The sequence below is a fragment of the Rhinichthys klamathensis genome, unplaced genomic scaffold (genome assembly GCF_029890125.1).
Source record: "Rhinichthys klamathensis goyatoka isolate OS25496 unplaced genomic scaffold, OSU_Roscu_1.1 h1tg000225l_1, whole genome shotgun sequence".
Lineage (NCBI taxonomy): Eukaryota > Metazoa > Chordata > Actinopteri > Cypriniformes > Leuciscidae > Rhinichthys > Rhinichthys klamathensis.
The window spans coordinates 1,603,487-1,619,961 of record NW_026606749.1 but is presented as its reverse complement, the minus strand read 5'-3'; the positions used below and the strand labels follow the sequence as shown (position 1 = coordinate 1,619,961).

The 16,475-nt window shown below is 41.6% G+C and overlaps 1 protein-coding gene and 1 pseudogene across 1 annotated transcript in view; both read right to left on the bottom strand.

Annotated features, from left to right (window-relative positions):
• Nucleotides 1-16,475, bottom strand: part of oprd1a (opioid receptor, delta 1a) — a 58,616-nt gene that overhangs the window by 22,654 nt on the left and 19,487 nt on the right. The window lies entirely within an intron of this gene.
• On the bottom strand, nucleotides 1,795-1,911 carry LOC130099264 (5S ribosomal RNA; annotated as a pseudogene).

The window sequence follows — 16,475 nt, the reverse complement described above, 5'->3', positions numbered from 1 at the left end:
CAGAAACGCACAGGTGGAATGCAAACGCACCCGTGTTGCTCTTTTCAGGAAATAGGACCCATCACCAGTGCCGGAGCACACAGGGGAATGACCGCGGCAACACTGAACAGTGAACTGCAACAGTGAAACACTCACTTTTCTCCCCTCTAACCAGCCGTCAACACACACAAACCTTTATAAATTTGTTGCTGTTAAAACAGTAGTTGAGAGCTCAAAGCTTGCGATCACCGCTGCACTCACGCTGTAGAAACCACAAGCACTGGGAGAGTCTTCCAGAAGAACACCAACACACTCACTCGTTGTAAACAGCAGCACTCTTCAGAGACATCAAACGATCTGCTCCGAAGCACAAGGCAAGTAGTGCGTGCATCCACTTCCGTATTGTAGTGTGATGTCATCATGCACGCCAATTCCCATTGGCTCGTTCAATAGTACTCGAAGATGATTGGCTCCCTGGCGTGATCCCCATTCAGTCGACGTCGATTACGTCTGACATTCTCGACTGAAATGGAACTGCACATGCAATTTGTGTTGAGCACTTATTTATTGGGCATGTCTAAGATTTTTCTTTGGATCGAAATATTTTACCATGGGAACTAGCCTCTCGAGGAGAGAAGCACTGATTTAAAACGCGTGCTTGCCTTTGCCTACAGCTGTGGAAAACGAGCGGTGAACAGGTGTGTTTCTTTTATTTTATCTATAATTAACCAGGGCAGAGCTTTTAGCTTATAGATTCCCCTATCCTGGAGAGAGTGACATGCTACTAAGTGCTAATGTTGATTTCTGTCCAGATATGTAATAAACATTTTGCAAAAGAAAACCTCAAAACGGTTAATTGTAGTAAGAGAAAAACACACCTGTTCACTGCTCATTTTCCACAGCTGTAGGCAAAGGCAAGCACGCGTTTTAAATCAGTGCTTCTCTCCTCGAGAGGCTAGTTCCCTTGGTAAAATATTTAGATCCAAAGAAAAATCTAACGAATATTTCTCCTTGGACCCTGTGCACCATTCAAAAGGGGTACAGACTGCAGTTCGGTTTCTGCCCACCGAAATTCAACTGGGTGGTCTGGACTGCAGTCGACCCAGAGCAGGGTAGGGTATTGGAATAGGAAATAAACTCCCTGCTGTTGAAGGAGGCCATAGAACGTGTTCCTCGGCCGGACAGGGAGTCCGGGTTTTACAGCCGCTACTTCATAGTTCCCAAGAAGGATAGGGGGTTGCGTCCAATAATCAATCTCATCTCAGGCCTTGAATCGGTCTCTGAGGAGGTTCAGGTTCAAGATGCTCACTATTCCCATCATCGTGAATCAAATTCAATCCGAGGACTGGTTTGTCACGATAGATCTAAAGGACGCATAATAATAATAATAATAATAATAATTTGTTACATTTATATAGCGCTTTTTCTGGGACCTCAAAGTGCTTCACATATGGAAGGGGGGAATCTCCTCAACCACCACCAATGTGCAGCATCCACCTGGATGATGCGACGTCAGCCATATTGCGCCAGAATGCCCACCACACACCAGCTTATTGGTGGAGAGGAGACAGAGTGATGAAGCCCATTAGTATAGGGATGATTAGGAGGCCATGATAGACAGAGATTTGGCCAGGATGCCAGGGTTACACCCCTACTCTTTCGAAAGACATCTTGGGATTTTTAATGACCACGGAGAGTCAAGACCTCGGTTTAATGTCTCATCCGAAGGACAGTGCTCTTTGACAGTATAGTGTCCCCGTCACTACACTGGGGCGTTAGGACCCACACAGACCCTGCTGGCCTCTCTAACACCTCTTCCAGCAGCAACCTGGTTTTCTCAGGAGGTCTCCCATCCAGGTACTAACCAGGCTCAGCCCTGCTTAGCTTCAGTGGGGAACCAGTCTTGGGCTACAGGGTGATATGGCTGCTGGCTGTTGCTTTGAGGGACAACTTCCACATATCCATCTCACAGGAAGTTCCTGAGGTTCGCTTTCGGGGGTGAAGCGTACCAATATCGGGCTCTTCCGTTCGGCCTAGCTCTCTCCCCTCGCACATTTACCAAATGTATGGATGTAGCTCTAGCTCTGCTGAGGCTTCAGGGTATCAGGATATTGACGACTGGCTTATTTTTATTTTTTTATTTTTTTATTATACTTTTATTGTCCCATTCCTGGGAAATTTGTCTTGGACAGCATGACACGGCCAGTGCACAACATCAATCACACACAACACAATTCATACAATGACATGCAGTAATAAGCAATAACACATTTCAATGAATTATTTAAAAAACTAGCAGCATACTACATCAATTAAAAGAAAAAAAATCTCTATTTAAAATTTTTATCGCAGTTGGAACAAAGGAGTTTTTATAACGATTAGACTTGCACAACAAGACCCTGAATCTTCTCCCTGATGGTAGCAAATTAAAATACTTATGTAAAATATGTGTTTCATCAGAGACAATTCTTTTAGCTTGCCTTGAAATAGATGCCTCGTACAGTTCTTGTATGGTTCGTTTTTCCTGCCACCCTGTGATTTTTTTTGAGCTGAATGCACCAGGCGTGCTAGTTTTGATTTAGATTGAACAGTCAGATTTCCATACCATGCAGTAAGACAGTATCTAATTAAGCTTTCAAAAACAGACTGATAAAATAGAAACAAAATCCTCTGGTTTACTCCAAGCATTTTTAACCTTCGCAGGAAGTATAGCCTCTGCTGCAGTCTGGAACAAAGATTGTCGATGTGAGAAGACCAGCATAGTAAATTGTCCATAAAAACTCCTAAATATTTATATGAAGAAACCTGTTCAATAATATTACCATGTATTATTACAGGGCTATGGTCTCCCACAGACCTAGGATCAAAAATCATTTCAACAGTCTTCCTTTCATTTAAAACCAAGGAATTGGTGTCGCACCAACTGACAAATCTGTCAACATCAGAAAAATACTGCAAGGGATTTGTTGTCTTATTCAGTAAGCTCAATATTGCTGTGTCGTCAGAGAATTTGATGAAATATGTCTTATCCTGACTAGAGACACACTCATTAGTGTATAGTGAAAATAAAAAGGGTGAGCTAACACAACCCTGTGGGGCCCCTATATTGGTAGTTTTCATCTCAGAATAGAAATTATTAACTCTGACTTGTTGTGTACGATTAGTTAAAAAAGAATAAAACCACTTAATGCAGAATGGGTTCACTTCTAGCTCTATCAACTTCTTCATCAGTATATTGGGTTGAAGTGTATTAAATGCTGAACTAAAATCTATAAAAAGTAAACGAGCATATGCCTGGGAATCTTCTAAATGACTATTCACCAAATGAGTGATGCAGTTAATAGCATCATCAGTGCCCCGTCCAACCTTATATGCAAACTGAAATGGATCAAGGAATGATTTAACCTGATCCTTTAAGACAGTTACAACAAGTCTCTCAAAGCATTTCATAACATTTGAAGTCAAAGCCACAGGTCTAAAATCAGAATTTCCCACTGGGCAAGTTTTCTTAGGAACAGGTATAATTATCGATTTCTTCCACAAAGATGGAATAATATGTGAGTCAATAGATTTCTGAAAGATAGGGCAGAATGCTGGAGTAAGTTCATTTGCACAAGTCTTTAGCAAAAAAGCTGAAATTCCATCAGGACCCATGGATTTTTTGGAACATATACCTCTAAATTGTGAGCTTACTCTATTAGGTGCTATCTCTAGCCTTTGACCTGAATTACATATAATGTGGTCCAGAGTACACAATTGATCCACTGGTGACTCAAACCTAAGAAAAAAATTATTCAAGTAATTTGCTCTTTGTTGGTCATTGCTAATTACAAGCCTCTTTCGAGGAGGTGCCATATTAGTTACGACTTTCATAGCGTCCCACAATTTTTTAGGGTTCCCTGAATTAAAGTTTTGTTCTATAGTATCTCTGTTTTTTCCTTGCCCCCCTCAGTAGCAAATTTAATTCCTTTTGGACTGATTTTAGTTCAATTTTGTCTTGATTAATAAAAGCCCATTTCTTTCTATTTAAACACTCCTTAACTTCTTTTGTTATATAACTTTTGTTATTAGGAAATACAGTTACAGTTTTCTTCTCCACAACTATGTCCACACAAAAGTTAATATAATCAGTTATAGTTTCTGTAGCCACCTCAATGTCCATCTCGTCATGAAAGAGTTCCCAATCAGTAGAAGCAAAACAGCCCTTTAATTTCTCAATGCTATCCTCGGACCACACAGAAACTGTCTTTGTCTGTGGCTTAGTCCTTTTTAAAAGTGTTCTATAAGTTGGCATCAGGTGAATTGTGTTATGATCGCAATTCGATATAGGGGGTTTGGACTTTGCAACATATGCATCCTTCACATTCCCAAAACATTTATCTAAAATCTTATTACCCCGGGTTTCACACTTAATATACTGTTCATATCCCGGAAGTGAGAATTCCAATCTGCAGTGATTAAAATCACCAAGAATAAAAATCGGAGCTGCAGGAGTACGTTTCAATTGCTTGTTAACACAGTCTGTTATGCAGCTGGCCGCTTTAACGGCATTCCCGCTCGGTGGAACATATGCTGCACAAATAACAATGTTTCCAAATTCTCGCGGAAGGTAAAAAGGCCTCAATGATAAGCACAATATTTCCACATCGGAATTACACAGTGTCTCTCTCACCGTATACTGGCAGCACCATCCATCTCTAATGTAGACACAAATGCCACCGCCTCTCGTCTTCCCCGAGTTTTCATCCCTGTCTGCTCGAACAAGGGAAAACCCCTCAAGATCAACCATTGAGCTAGGGACATGACGGTGGAGCCATGTCTCTGTAAACACCATCAAGGAAGAGTCGCGGTACTCATGGCAGATCCTTGAGTTTATGCGTAGCTCCTCTATTTTGTTCCTTAAAGACCGCACGTTACTCAAAATTATGGACGGCAATGGCGGTTTGTTTCCCCGGTTCCGGAGACGGAGACGGATTCCTCCTCTCTTTCCTCTTCTTCGGGGTCGTTTCGGATGAACACGCTTCCTTCTAACATCCTCGAGTATGTCCGTGGATAGCGTCGTCCTTGCAGGCCGCAGTGAAAGCAGCTCCTCTCTAGAATAGCGCAACGATAGCACGCCGACAGAGCGTGCAGGTGTCCCTCGGTCCAAAGCGAAAATCTCTCCTCCAATCAGTACCAGCAGCAAGAACTGTGCAAGAGTCGTCCTCATTATGATTTATTAAATAACTTAAACTAAAACTTGACACATTAACTTAAGACAACACTTAATAACAATACATAGACAGTAACTGGCCAAATGCACATGAGTCCGTGTCGCCAGCAGAGCAGCGCCACCGGAGCGATAAATATAGCGATAATTTCGCTTTTGGTGTGACTGTGAATGCCCAGTCACAAGAGCTGGCAGTTCGGCATCGAGATGTCGTCCTTGCCCACATCCAGAGCCTGGGGTTGAGACTCAACACGAAAAAGAGCGTGTTGGCACCAGCCCAGAGAAACACGTTTCTGGGAGTAGTGTGGGACTCGGTTACGATGCGGGCACAATTGTCTCCTGCACAGATCGAGTCCATACTGGGCACGGTGACCAGGATAAAGCTAGGTCAAGCCATCACTGTGAAACATTTTCAGAGAGTGTAAGGGCTCATGGCAGCAGCGTCCAACATCATTCCATTTGGCCTGCTGCACATGAGGGCCCTGCAGTGTTGGTTGAAAACCAAGGGGTTTTCCCCGAGGGGGAACCTGTTCCGCATGATCAGGGTTATGCGCAGATGCCTTCGTTCCTTATCTATGTGGAAAAAAGCTTGGTTTCTGTCCCAAGGCCCCGTGCTGGGAGCATGATGTCACCGGAAAGCCGTTTCGACAGACACCTCCCTCATGGGCTGGGGTGCGGTCATGCACGGCCGCTTTACGAGAGGTCTATGGCAGGACCATCATTCCTCCTGGCACATAAATTGCTTGGAAATGTTGGCGGTGTTCCGAGCTCTGAGGAGCTTTCCGCCAGACCTCAAGGGTCACCACGTCCTTGTGAGGCCAGACAACATGTCAGTGGTGGCCTATATAAATCATCAGGGGGGTCTGAGATCCCACCCTCTGTGCAGACTGGCGCATCAGATCCTCCTGTGGTCCCAGGGGAGACTGTTGTCCCTCAAAGCAACATGCATCCCAGGGGATCAGAATCAGGGAGCAGACATCCTGTCGTGGCAGGGGCTGAGGCCCGGGGAATGGAGACTCCACTCCGAGGTGATGGAGTCAATGTGTCAGAGGTTTTCCCCATTGGAAGTGGATCTGCTCGGGTCTCGAGAGACGACACACTGTCCACTGTGGTTCTCCCTAACACATCCTGTCCCGCTGGGGTTGGGTGCCATGGTGGAGACGTGGCCGAGGCTGCGTCTGTATGAATTTCCCCCGATCGATCTGCTCCCGGGAGTTCTAGAGAGGGTCTGTCCACGTTGTGTAGCCACGTTGTGGCCGGCCCGAGTATGGTTCTCAGAAATAATTTCGCTCCTGGACGGCCCTCCATGGGAGATTCCCATCAGGAGGGACCTGCTAACGCAGGCAGAGGGCTTAATATTTCACCCTCGGCCAGAGCTATGGAAACTGTGGGTCTGGCCCATGAGGGGGCACAGTACCGAGAGGCACAGAACACTCAAGGTGTACGTGGCTGCCATTGCGGCTTTCCACGCTCCTCTGGGTGATGGGCCTCTTGGGAGACATCAGCTGGTTGTACGTTTCCTCCGTGGGGCTTGGAGGATAAGACCTGTGGCTCGTACCAGGATTCCCACATGGGACCTGGCAGTGGTTCTCGAAGGGCTGGTTAAGATCCCCTTCGAACCTCTGGAGTCGGCTGATGCCAAGAACCTTTCCCTCAAGGTAGCTTTTTTACTAGCCATTACCTCTCTGAGGAGAATAGGAGACCTGCAGGCACTCTTGATACCTCCAGGCGACATTTAGGCTATCTTGCATCCCAGGCTGGACTATGTGCCTAAAGTGCCTTCTAATGTGGCATGGCATATGGTTATGCAGGCTTTTCAACACCCACCTCACGTGACGGCGGATGAAGAGAGACTTAATTTGCTCTGCCCTGTCAGAGCTCTCAAGATATATATTCAGGGGTCCTCTTCATGGCGGAAGTCAGACCAGTTGCAGGTGTGTTTCGGGTCGCCCAAGAAGGGGCTTCCCGCATCTAAACAGACTATCAGCAACTGGATCGTTCAGGCAATATCTATGGCTTATCAGGTGCGCAGTTTGCTTTCACCTTTGGCAGTGAGGGCTCATTCAACCAGAGGCATGGCGTCCTCTAGAGCCCTCCTTTCAGGGGCCCCGATCCAAGAAGTGTGCGATGCAGCTGGATGGGCCACCCCACAAACTTTTATTAGATTTTATAGTCTGGACATCCCTTCTACGCCTGGCACTCTAGTGCTTTCGTCCTAAGTGTGCCTCTGTGCAGCTTCACACTGGGACAGGCAGGGCTCGTTGTGGCATAGTGGTTACTCGTTCCCCAAAGTGTCATAGTCAACGCAGTTTGAGTTCCCTCAAAAGGGAACATCTCGGGTTAAGACTGTTAACCTTGTTCCCTGAGAAGGGAACGAGACACTGCGTCCCTTTGCCGCGACTTCCCCTGCCTGGGAGCGACTTGCTTCATCACAGAAGCTAACTCTGTTGTGTGCCGGCATACCTTTGTAGCTTCCGTGTATGCCGTTACACGTTACGTCATGACGCAACACCAATCACGATTGGCTTAGTTTGATTCATGCTTCAGAGGCGCTATGCTAGGGGGCATTCCCCAAAGTGTCGTAGTCGACGCAGTGTCTTGTTCCCTTCTCAGGGAACAAGGGTTACAGTCGTAACCTGGACGTTTTTCCTTGCAAAATTAATTTTCTGGGAATTTTCCATCCTTTTTAAATGATTTCTTGTATCGATTACTAACTATGACTATACTCGAGCTCAAATAAATTGGCTTACAATTTTACATCAGTGCTTTGTTTATGAATCAATAATAATGTGCATTAATAATCATGGACTTTCAAGTTTTTAGATTAGCATCCTTTGGCGAACAATTCAGGTTGTATTTTAGCCCCATCCAGGCAGTGTCAGATGAAAATGACTCCTGATGTCTGTGTTCATGCTAAATTTTTGAAGATGAATAATATAAAGTTTTTTTTTTTCAGAATTAGCTCAACGTGAAGTTTGTTCGGCTTCACTCTCCTGTGAACATATCCGTCAGCATAGAGTTAATTACTGCACAAACACAGACTCATGTCTTATCACAGAGGACCAGAACAAATCCTGAGAGCATAGGAAACTACGGTGGCCGAGAGAGCTCAACGCGCTGTAACTGAAGAAAACACATGCAAATAGAAGAAAACACCTGCAAATTAAGAAAACATCTAATTTCAACATTTTTCAAGGGTTTATTAAGGGTAGAACTGCATTATAGCAAGTAGGTCCCCAGTTCAAGTCATGAATGAACCAGTATGGCTTTTGGATGGATCATACTATTTTTCTGTTCAGACAGTCTGAAGGACTAAACTGTGGATCATTGAATCACTTCTTTGATTTACAATGCATTCAATGACCACATCTTTCAAATAAGAAAATAAGTAATGTCAATTGCTTTGCAAAACTCTTTTATGCATGGCCTATGTATGTTTACATTATATTTAAAAAATAACAGTATATTAATCTAAATAATACAGCGATTATTTGTAAAAAAACAAAACAAAAAAAGTTTCATATTGAATATAAAATTAATAATCTACTTGATTTCCATCTACTCAAAAGAGGACGTGTTTATAATGTCAAGTGCACATGTAAAGACTGAGACAAATCAGACAGACACAAGTATTTGTTATAGGTAACAAATAATATCTAAACTCACTCTGGGATCTGTGACCCATCCCCCCAAAAGGGCAAGAAGGTCTTAGTTACTATGACCACGATCAGATAAGTTGGTTTTATTGCTGTTAAAAATGTGGTCACATGTTCAAGACAGAGACGATGGGGAAGACAGAAACAGCCTTTAATACAGACTTTGCTGCATTAATTATAGACTAACTGATCTATAAATTTACATGAAGAACATTTTGCGAATGATGATTTACTGTCTTTTGTAATGTCTTTTAATACTATTATTTTGTTGATGCTGTGTATTTTACAATAGAATCAATGGTCACTTTGGTAAATTGGTACTTTGCAGATCGAAATGATTGTGTACATGATATGTCGATAGCTGTGCAACATATTAGTATTACAAGAATCTTTCTTAGTTTCTTCATCAGAAACAAATCCAGCTGCACATGCAAATGATTATGCTTAAAACAAAGATTCATAAATCAACCACAAAGGAATGTTCCCGCTTGGAAACTACACCCATCTCATTGGTCAAGCAAACCCGGAGAGGTGTGGCCTTTCTCAGGCTTTATTAGAGACCAATTCACAGTGACTCTCTCTCTTTTGGCCTTCTCTCCTACGTTCGGGTTGCTGTCCTGCGGGGCCGCACCAGGCCCCAGACCCCAGGGCTGCAGGCCTTGACTCACAACCAGCCATGTGCTCATTCAGGAGAGAGAGGACTCTCTCAACCACAACAGAATCAAGGACAACCTCAGGAGTTTGGCACAACGTCTTCATTCAACACAGAAGAAGTCCATCGCAACTCCTACCATCTGCTCTGCGTGTCCTCTCCGGCCCAGGGTCGGCAGGCCACAATCTGGACTCCAGCCATGAGAACAGAGTTCAACTACCCATGCAAGTTCATCATATCTTCTTCATCCAACTGAGAAGAAAACGATGGCAACTTCAACATTTGACACTCACGGAACCAACAACTTCAATTTTCAACTACTTCAAGAATTGTTTCCTCTGCACAGGCCATGCAAGTATCAATTTAATGAGGTGCTCTGAAAATGATAGGCTGATGGTTCTTTTCATTGTTAAATGGATCTTTCTCATAGTTCCATTTCCTGCTTCCGATTCCATTCTGTCACTCACCCTTTTACCCATGCATGTATGTATGTGTTTAGATTAGTTATGTTTGTGATTTAGTTAATAAAACTTGTGCACAATACATATTTGGTTCTGATTCTCTGCTTGCAACAAAGTTTACTTTACGATTTAGATTTTGTCTATAGGCTCTTAGTACTGTACAGTTAGAAAGACATTTCCCATCCCCGGAAATGAATATTTCTTAGAATTGATAAACAATTAACGCTGAGTGTTCATGATGAACAGGTGGGTTGATTGTAATATTAATTTTACTACATTAAGTTAATTATATTAACTGTTCCAAATATTCATAATCAATTATAACCAGTTATTATTGATTATTAATATTCCATAGAGTTAATTCGTTACAGACGTGTAACAATCACCAGTGAGAGTGCCCGTGATTACCACCAAAGGGCACCCCGGACAATTACCCCACATCCACAGACTCCATTCCCCATAATCATTTGCTCAGACTAATCATTCATTATCACATTCACCTGTGTCTCATCATCTTGTTTACTCACCCTATATAAGGCTGGTTCTTTCTGTCATTCCTTGTGAAGTCTTGTTTAGTGTTTCTTCTGCAATTCCAAGCATTCTCTCTGTTGTTCCCGTGTTCTTGGTTTTTGATATTTGCCTATTTCTTGGATTCCTTTTTTTGCGTGCCTTTTTGTTTGTTTGTTTGTTTGGACTGCTTACTTTGTGTTTAAGACCTCTTGCCTGTTATCTGGATTACATCTTTGGATTACACTTTCAAAATAAACTGCATTTGGATCCTCAACCTTTGTGTCTCAGAGCAGTACTTGACAACATGGCAGACTGGGATGAATCAAAGATGCCAAGAGATTTTCCTCCAGGTGTATCACCAGCAGTGTTGGTCAAGTTACTTGGAAATAGTAATTAGTTACTGATTACTTCTCCAAGAAAGTAATCCAGTTACTTTACTGATTACTTATTTTAAAAAGTAATTAGTTACTTTACTAGTTACTTTACTAAGTTACTTTTCAAAAACATGATGCACAACCTGAATATGCTATAAAGCAATAGACCTTTCAGCCTAATTCTATTCTTTCTGCATATTCCATCATCTACAATTTAATCAAATGAAACACTCTCTTTTTTAAACTTGTTTTATTAGTTTCAATATTTTAACTTTATGCACATTCCATCAAGCAAAAATTAATTTAAATGCAACAGTCTCAGACTTTTGATGAACATTTAAACCTATTTTCTGCACATTCCACCATATTTTAATGAAATAAAGAAAGTCCTTCTTCTGTTAACTTATATTTCTGCATATTCCAGCATATAAAATAAATATATTTTTTGTAAAATCCTTCATTCGAATAGATATAAATAAAATACAGCAATAACATAATTAAAATGAAAGTCTCTCCTGACTGTATTCCAAATGATTAACACTTACGTCTTTTAACAGTAAAGTGCAGAGAGGAGTATAAATTAGTTTACCAAAACAGCCATGTCATGTCAGTTGGGGGTTCAGGGTTTTTTTCAGTAAGTTTCACATTCCTGTGCCGGCTTGCTAGGTGCTTGCTCAGATTTGAGGTGGAATTTTGACATTCTCCAACGGGGGGTCCTGTTTCTAGATCAGGATGCTCTCTGCACATGCAAGGTCTCTCGCTCGCTCTCCCTCTCTGCGGGTGCGCGTGCTACGCGGTCTCTGTCTCGCATGCACATTCGCTCTAGATTCCAGGAGATTTTAACTAATTTGCGGTATAACTAGTCGATCACGAGTGTGTAGCAACATTGAGTTTTACATTAAATTAGCTCAAAATATATATAGGGAATTTTAATAATTAATCATGAATATGATTAATATATTGCATGTTGCAGTTAAATTATCGAAATTGAAAATAGATCGATTGTATATAATGATCAATCACAACGAATTATAATTCCTCATTCATATATCAATGGTCTCATTACAGATCTATTATATGAGATAACTTTAAGGGAATTAATTTAGTTATCAAACAATCAGTTTGTCCAGCAAACGGCCGTAAGATTAACTTATCAACTTCTCAACAAAGTTACCCCTTTTTATAAACTCCAAGAAATATCAATTTTCTGGCCGTGAACATTAATTTTCCTGTGTTTATAAAATTAAACTACTCAAAGTAGTCAATAATAAAGCTTTTGTAGCTAGACCAATCATTTCATTGACTTGTAAATATGAGCTTTTTAGACAGAAACAATCAAGAATATAATGGCTTTAATAATTGGACTAATAATACATTGAACTACAATTTCACACAGAATATATATGTGTATGAAGAGTTCAGATGCAAAACCCTCTAAATCCGTCAGACTTATTTTCTTTAAATGAGCATTTTTTTATCAGGCTCCTATGTTCACGTCCAGTAGTTTCATTTTTAAGGTACTGATAAGGTTATTAGTCATTGAATAAAATAACTTTTTTTCAAAAATGTCACTTGAGTCAATTCAGTGATTTTTAACAAATTCGATTTTCTTTTGCGTCAAAAACAGCTAAATCCACTTGTGCTTTTTTCGCAAAAACCTCTAAATCCACCTCTTTGGGACAAGACATAGTAAATAGCTGAAAAATCAATAAAAATGTAACTAGAAACACTGAAAAAGATTAGAGCACATTCATTTCAAAACTAAACAGTAGACACACCTCTTTACAGGGGGGCTGAATGAGATCTGCGATTATTTGCAAATCCCACCCCATTTCTCTGCAGTCACCTTTCTGCCCTGTCTGAATAAAGACAAAAGCCCCCCCGATTCACACAGTACAACCACATTGGCAAAAAGAATTGGCGATTAAAATAGTTTAATAGTTTTAGTTTGTATAATCAAGTAGAACAGAGCAACATTCTTAAACATCAATATCTGTGCATTTTGTATAAGAAGCTTATAAGACTTAAATAATGTAAAGTAATATTATAATGTATATCTCAAGTATAATAAATCAAATTCCTTCAAAGTTACAGCACTGCACCAAGAACTGTTATGAGTGCATGCTACACTTGCGACCAAGCTATTTTCACTGTAAAGTTACCGATTTTCTTTTGCCTTGTAAATTAACGGGAAGAGTTTTGAGGTAGATAAACGACGTTCTCTTCTGCCTTTTGATGTCAGTAGGACAGGCTCCTCCATTTCATCGTACTCCATCTTAAAAATGTAAAAAATCTGAATCCAAAAACAAAACAATCTCCTCAGCCGTCTCAAAAAATCCGTCTCCTCAGCGCACCGCTCTATTGAAACAGCCTGTACTGATTCGCGCGGCTCGCGCCTTCTGATTGGTTCTCGGGATGTAGTGGCTTTTGCTGCCAAAGGGAAGTGGCGTCTAGAGGCTTTTGCCGACAAACTGATATTTCTGAATGGGCTGAGGCTGAGATTTCGAGGATTTGAAGCAAATATATTTGTTGAACGTGTACTGTGTTCAGATAGCTTTCACTCAATGTCATTATCTCATTTTTGACGGAGGTGGCGTTTAGAGGCTTTTGCATCTGAACTCTTCGTATACACCCGAACAAACAAAACGAAAAACATTACAAACACGAAATAAATTGGATGAGAGAGGAAGATAAAAATGAGGGAGAGAGAGAGAGAGTTGGGAAGAGAGAGAGAGAGGGAGAGAGAGATTGAGAGTAATAAGAGAGAGAGAGAGTAAGAAGATCTGGAGAGATCTTCTTGTGGCAAAAGTCACAAACACGTTGAGAGACACAAAGATCAAATCCCCTGAATGGGGCAAACAGATCTTAAAGCATTTAGATTGATAGGAATTACGATACTTGCATGATTCTTTCTCGTGGAGCTGAGAACGAAAGTGTGTGTGTCTCTGTCCTCGCGTCAGGCGTTCACGTGGTCTTTCAGAGTGGGCAAAGCGCGTTAGTTTGAATGTCCTTTGAGGTGCAGTTGCCGGTTGAGTTCAGCTGTGTTCATTTTCCTCGCAAGAAGAAATGAAACAGGGACTGATGAAGCGTCGAAGGGATAGGAGAGTGAGAGTTGCACAATGGTTCTCTTTGTGTTGCCGAGGAGAACCGAATCTTGCGTGTGTGTCCTTACGAGCGGGTGCGTGCTTTCTCGTCTCTTTCGGTCAAGCGCGGTCGCTGAAGGTTCAAAGAGTCTCTTTAAAGTTGAAGTTGCCGATTACGTTCATTTCACTGAAACTGAACGTAAAAAAAGTCCGAAGCGAAAATAAAGAAAGACTAGCGTAAAGCTCCCTAAGGAGCCATGGAACCGGAAACCTCTCACAGGGAAAAAGCTCTCTAGTGCTCTGAAAGAAACTTCTGTGTCACGCCTGCTTCGCATACGTGAACCAATTATCTTAGAGTATCTCAAGCGGGAAAAGTTCTTCTTTGTCTTGTGGGGGGATGCCCACTTGACTGAGTCATGAGGAGATTGTATTGAGCCGTTTGGCTCCAGGAATATGAAATGTGTAAAAGAATGCACATTACTGCATCCAGGGCCGGCGATTGCTATAGGCGAACTAGGCGGTTGCCTAGGGCGACAAATATGTTGGGGGCGCGGCCGCGCGGGCGCCCTCTAGGGTCGCCGTTACGTTAGGCAAGTGCGCAGCTGCTGGCGCGTTGATGAAGAAAATGAAGCGGTCTAATAAACCCTCCGGTGCACAGGGACGAAAACGGAGAAAGGAAGAAGATAAAAGGAAAGCCCAGTATAGAGGTAAGACTTCTCATCTCAGCCTTTAAGGTGTTAAATGAAATAAATTTGCTTAGTATTTTGCTGGATCATCACCTAATATTGAACGTTTCATTGCTGTCACTAAGCTAGCAAGCTAGTTACTTTGCTATTTTGTTAATGCTACGTATTACTAGCAAACGTAACTTCACTGATAACCTACATGGATGTAAATGTCAAAAGACCAGTATTTGGATAACGTATGCATGCTAGTTATGAAAAGTACAGTTGCTCTCTCTACATTCATTATAAATGCATAAGTTCTGTTTAGTGAGTTCACAACTAGCAGGCTCATTATACACACACACAGTAACCATTATTTATGGTGATATTGGTGTTGTGTGGTGTTCACCCTTCTGTACAGTTCCCCTCCAGGAATATACTAAAATATGTTGTTGTTTTATTTTTGTTTTTGGCCATGCCATGGCAGCTGCACTCAGGCAATATTTGCAGAAGCTGGCACCTGCTGGAGAAAGGACACCTGATCCTTCATGTTCGCCTCTCTCTGAACTTTGTAAGTACAACTAGTACTATTGTTGCTGTTATTGTTATTATTATTAGCAATTATTACTTTTATAATCACATCACATTTGTAGCGATTATACGCACGTATAAATATAATTAATTATTATTCATAACGGATTATGATCAATAATTAATAATTGGATTATTTTCAGAATTTACTGTAGCAAAATCAATAATATGATCAGTTTATCAGTTCATCCAATGAACGGAAAGCATAAACAATTATTAATTCTAGGAAATATAATATCTTCTTGGCCAAGAAAGACTAATTCCCAGCTAACAGCTAAATTAAGAAATAAATCAAGGGTCAAAGCATAGGTAACTTAGATCGAAGTTCAAGACAATAAATCTGTAAGCACATAACACAAGTAATGCTTCTCTTTTCAAATACAAACAATACTTTATTATAAGCCTATGACTAACACACATAAAACTAATATAACACAAACACACGCACACGCATTCATACAAGTTGAAGAAAGACAGAGAGTGAGGAAGACTGAGTTTTAGGAGTTAGATGGTGAGATCCCAAGTTTCTATATGCACTTAAAAGACATGACCTGAACGAACCATCAATAATTAATTTCACCCTTTTATCGTTTCTTAGGCAGGTAATTCAATTTGATATTAAAATCACCAGTTCAGTTAAAAGTCTGGAGGTACTTGCTTGTCCTTGCTTTGGGGTTCCCTTTTGTCGTGAAGGGGGTTCCCCGGTCCGTTGCTTGGCTGATCTTCTCGTGTGCCTGGATAGATCTTGGACAGCCAGTCACGTGGTGTGTTGGCACGGATGAATGAAAGTCTTTGAAGTTGAAAGCTGGTTTTGCAGTTGAAACGTTAAAACGAAACTGTGCAGCAACACTTAACTTAGAACCGAGACTTTTAACGGAAAAGAAAAGAAACTAAGAAAAGAAAGAAAAGTGTGACGAGAAGATGGCTTGAATTAAATCTGTTTTAACCCATATCTTGATTTGGGTCATTTGTCTCTGCGTCTACATGGTTACTATAACCATCGTCGGCTCCACCCGGCTTGTTCTGCCGAAAGAGAGCATCACAAGAGAGTCACAAGAGAGCAGAGGGCAAGAGAGCAGAGGGCAAGAGAGTCACAAGAGCGCATCACAAGAGAGTCACAAGAAGCCGCGGTTCTGTGTTCGGGTCTAAGATTTTAAACTCAAAATGTTTGTCCCGCCTCCAGGAGGAATTTGGAATTCGGACAATAGGATACTATATGGTTACTTGAGAAGGGGGTCTATTCTACCCCCCCCCCCCCCCCCCCCTTCCTCTCATCGTGAATCATGTGCTATCTG